Raw genomic sequence first — 4,744 nt, 5'->3', positions numbered from 1 at the left:
TAAATTTCACCATGCCTCTCAAATATATCATAGTGGTTTACACAGTGAACATATTTATATGTCTAGTTTACCATTCAATATATTATTTATTTCATTTCGTTAATAAAACTTTTTAAACTACATTACCCATAAGCCTCCATCGTTCTATCTATGGAAAGGGAATACTAGGCGCTGTTTTTTGTAGTTCATTGAAGTTATTCTTAGGGTTAGTGTTAGGATCTCGGTAAAAAGGTGATTTTTCTCAACATAGAAACACCCAATGTTGACTTAATATATTTACTAATGTGATAATAGCAGCAAAACATACTTTTGTAACATGATCCGCTGTTTAATATGGGTTAAAAGATAATCCAACCACAGACAGTCCTGCGATGACAAGGGACATTCACAGCCAATGACATCAAAGCTGAGCAGCGTCATCACACTTCCTTAACCATTTATTGTCATTCATGAACGCTGTTTTCCGTTTTTCGGCTAAAGGGATAGATTGGTTAACAATAAATTAAATTTGCCACCTATTAGATAGTGTTTTATTAACGTCTACACCTTCTTCCAACAATAATGCAAATACAGAAATTATTGTTATTCAGCTTGACAACAATTTAGCAATATCGATGTGTACATGTGTGTGTACAACACGTGATGTGAACTGCACAGTCACAGTTGTATCTTATCTAACCAATAGATTCATTTCATTCAATTTAAAAGATAAATTTTTTCCTGACCAAAGACAAGAGCATTTACTAATAAAAAGTAAAGAGTGAAATTATTAAGTTATTAAATTATTTAAATTTGTTTCTGTGATTTGCCTTGCTTTACCAATTAATCTCTAGGAATAAAAACTGAAATAAAGCATAATGAACATACATAATTTTGTAAGAGTTTTCCAGTATTTATAGATATGTCAAACTCATTTAAAGACAAAGTGCGCATATTACTGCACTGTCACCAAGCTCGTTTTTAAAGAATAAAACTATGAAGAAAAAAAAGGCAGTTATGTTGTAAACGTTAACATTTTTCAGTGTGCAAATCCTTTTATTAAAAAACAAAACATTATAAATATGGTATATATCTTTCAGAGAACACCGTAAAAATATACATTTTCTTAAAAGATTCTATTGACCAAAAAGTGATACAACACTTAATGTTTCAAACTCACAAAATAACATCATGAAGACATGCATGTCAAGTGTGCAATATCATCTATAAAACTCAATCAGCAGAGCATCACGTAAACACTGATTGTCTGAACAATGGAAGAAAGATAAAGTGTTCAGGAAAACAAACACATGCTACATAAAAATGCAGAAATATAACTTTAACAATAACATCATTCACTTCATGACTGGAACTAGGGGATTGCTGTGCATGAATATGTCCTTTACTAAAACTCCTGATGAGAACTGAAGCTTTTTTATGATAAAAGCACCAGAAGTAAAGTTTACTGTATGAAGCTTGACAAAGAGAACACAATGCTTTATCAATATGATAAATGCTATTTTTTAACTATTGTTGTCATCACTGGTTCTGTATACAGTACAGTATATGGGTTGCTGGAAGGTCACAATGTATTCATTATAAGGTTAATTAAAACGAAGTTACATCTTCTGCAGAAATCAAACCACTGCAAAGTCTTGAGTCACTGATCCAGGAACCATTTCTCTGTGTGTGTGTGGGTGGGGGGGGGGGGGGGGGGGAGTTAAAGAGGTGAGTCCTTGTGCATGACGGAGAACTACAGTGTTATCTGGAAACAATCCTGTAAGACAGAAAGGATAGAAATATTATGTAATTAAATGCAACATTACTGTGTTTTTTTAGACCATGTAAGCATAATCTGCAAAGATGCTGTATAATTAAATGTTAAATGCATCCATTATTAAAAGCAAGTCATTAATAGCAATATCTAGTCATGGAGATCACGTATAGTGGGAACATGAACTGATGGGGCTTATTTGAAGTAATTTAATGAGAAGCCAATGAACAATATAAACTTTCTGACTGTGTGGGGCAACTGATTTTCCAATATTGTGATAGTGTCAGATTAGATTGTCCAGGGGCTTGTACAATATCATACAAGTGTTAAATTGAATTAGTGAATTATTAAGACTTTGACGTGCGACTGTATTTAGGGATCATTTTAAAGACTTTTCCCCTTTCCAGTTACCCACACTTGAGGTCTTATTCACTTGAAAGTGTGTGTACGTGACTATGAGACTGTCCCCGGTCTTAATAATGCCAAAGCACGGTGTCCTTAACACACACTAAACCTCTCCAATACTGCTCCGGAGCGCTATACAACGCTTAGTGTATCCCATCATGCATCATGTTTTGGAATTAATGTGAGACTTTTTGCAGAGATCTCACAGGAGGTCAGGCAACTTTCCAATGTTTGTGAAATATTAATTATAATAATTAGAAATTGAGACTAATTTAGTAGTAAAACAAAGTGTTGCATGTTTTCTTGGTGCACAGAAAAGTATATTTATTTTGTACATCATTTGTAACTTCTTTTTATCACTTAATTAGAAGCACCACAAAATAAATTGTCATCTTTAATAGGGTTAATAGGGCGCTAATTTTAGCGCTTTGGGTTCTAGAAAAGCGCATTAAAATGTATTATTAGGGACTATTGAAAAGACATTTAGAAGTTTCTTTTAAAATACAAAGTTGAAACGAACTTTGTCATGTTAAGATCGACACACATTGTGATCTTCATGCTCACTTGGGCCAAATAAAGGAAATGTGCAAAGATGGCAAGTGTGGGTATTTGGACCGTACAACAGTTTAAGAAACAACAAAATGCTGTGCAAATGATAACAACAGGAATGTTTGATAAAAGGGACACACTATCACAGACCAACCTGCCTCTGCAGCTTTCTGTCTTCTCCATTTCTGAAGGAATACCTCTCCACAAACACCACTGGGGTGACTGCTTACTTTACGTCTTTTCAGCTAAAAAATTAATACAAGGGGAAAGAAAATAAAACAGAATTATATACAGAATGTTAATAGTGATCTGTGAAACTATCTATAAACAAATATGAATTGAACTGCAAGATGGGGAAAATGTTTTTTTTTTTTTTTTTTTTTACATTAAAAAGGTATTACAAGCATGGTACAGTAAATGTGATTACTGTGAAATAAGTCATATAAAAGCACATTAAAACACTACCATTACAGTGGTACAACTATAGTTAATTTGGTGATTAATGTGCTATTACTATACTACAGTAAAGCTACAGCTACTGTGGTAAAAAAAAAAACTAAAAAAAAAAACATGGTAAATGTCTTGTTTACTGGGTTTTACCTACTTTTGTAGGTGTCATGGTTACCATGATTTTACTACAAATACAACTTACATCTTTGAACCTGAAATGAATATAAAACGGATCCCAGGTCTGTGGCACGTCACGTCACGTCACGTGACCGATAGAGTTTAACCAGTTAGCAGCTGTGTTCATTTAGTTAAACTCAATGAAACTCAAAGACAGCCTCGGATGACCGATGTAATACAGAGAGTAAACATAAGGCGCTCATCTGATTAATAAAGAAGACAGAATACGTTTTAGGACAGGCATTAAAAGAGCATATTTACTACTACTCACCATAGACTGTATAACTCACCCAACCTGCGGCTCTTGCAAACTGATGGAAAGTATCGCGATGTGTGCTGAATGAGACTTCTTGAACGTGATTTCAAAGCGATAAACATCGCTTGACCACGCTTCAGTTTTTGACGCTTTGGGGTTGACGCACAGCGCGTGATGCGCGTAGTGGGAGGGGCGGCGCTGTTTATTAATTATGTATTATTATTATTTAGGTCTTTCTGTGTTGATTTGCTGTTTATTAATATTTTTAAAACTATAACGCTAAATCTATCAACATTTATTTAGATGTTATCATGTATTCATTAATTTCTTTATTTTAATTATATTATTTCGGTCTTATTACAGGTGAAATATTACAGTAAGTCAGAACACGGGCCGAGCGGGGCTCATTCTAAACCCATTAGCGGACATTCATATCACAGAATCTGACTGCGATCAGAGGCTCATCAGCGACATCATTTTTAAGAAGCCTTTACAATAGCCTTAATAAAAACTTTTAACTTTAGAGTCTAAAGTAAAAAAAAAAAAATAAAATAAAAATAAATAAATAAATCTGTAGGCCTATCGCTAATAAATAATTTATTTATTTTTAGATATTTCTTGTTCTTTTTATTTAAACTAAATTGTTTCTTAATATGAAAATGTGTTACAGTTATGTGTCAAGGACTTGATATTGAATTCTGTAATTAAAAAAAATTAAATCTAGGCCTATGAAAAAATAAAAATCAATGAAAAAGTAAAAAAAGAACCATTGCGCATTTTACAGCTAAAAAAGTTTTAATGTGTTTTTGTCACCAGCAATACAGTATGTTGCTCAGTTTTGTACAGTAAGTTAAGCTCCGATTTTTTTTTCAAGTTTCAGTGAGTTTTTTCTGTTGTCCTGTGAAAAATTAAATAATAATAATAATAATTAATCAGAAAATATTGTGCTGATGCACGAAAGATGCCTCCAGTTGAAATGCATTAGTTTAAGAAAAACGTGCTGCAATCATGAAAATAAGGAAATAAACGTGTGCCTGCCACGAATAAATAGATTAAATTACGTGACAAAATCACGAACTGCCGTGAGACTGGGTTTCCGTGTGTGGACCACGGAAGATGAGTGTCATTGACTTGCGTTAGAGTTATCCGTGATC

The 4,744-nt window shown here is 33.3% G+C and overlaps 1 long non-coding RNA gene across 1 annotated transcript; it reads right to left on the bottom strand.

Moving 5' to 3' along the window:
* Positions 1-1,660: 1,660 nt before the first annotated feature.
* On the bottom strand, positions 1,661-3,704 carry LOC127974968 (uncharacterized). Its single transcript, XR_008157417.1, has 3 exons — positions 3,360-3,704; positions 2,862-2,952; positions 1,661-1,756 (listed from the first exon to the last, which is right to left on the bottom strand). It is a non-coding gene; the product is annotated as an uncharacterized LOC127974968 (long non-coding RNA).
* Positions 3,705-4,744: the final 1,040 nt, after the last annotated feature.

The sequence above is a fragment of the Carassius gibelio genome, chromosome A1, assembly GCF_023724105.1.
Source record: "Carassius gibelio isolate Cgi1373 ecotype wild population from Czech Republic chromosome A1, carGib1.2-hapl.c, whole genome shotgun sequence".
Lineage (NCBI taxonomy): Eukaryota > Metazoa > Chordata > Actinopteri > Cypriniformes > Cyprinidae > Carassius > Carassius gibelio.
This window is presented reverse-complemented; position numbering and strand designations above follow the sequence as displayed.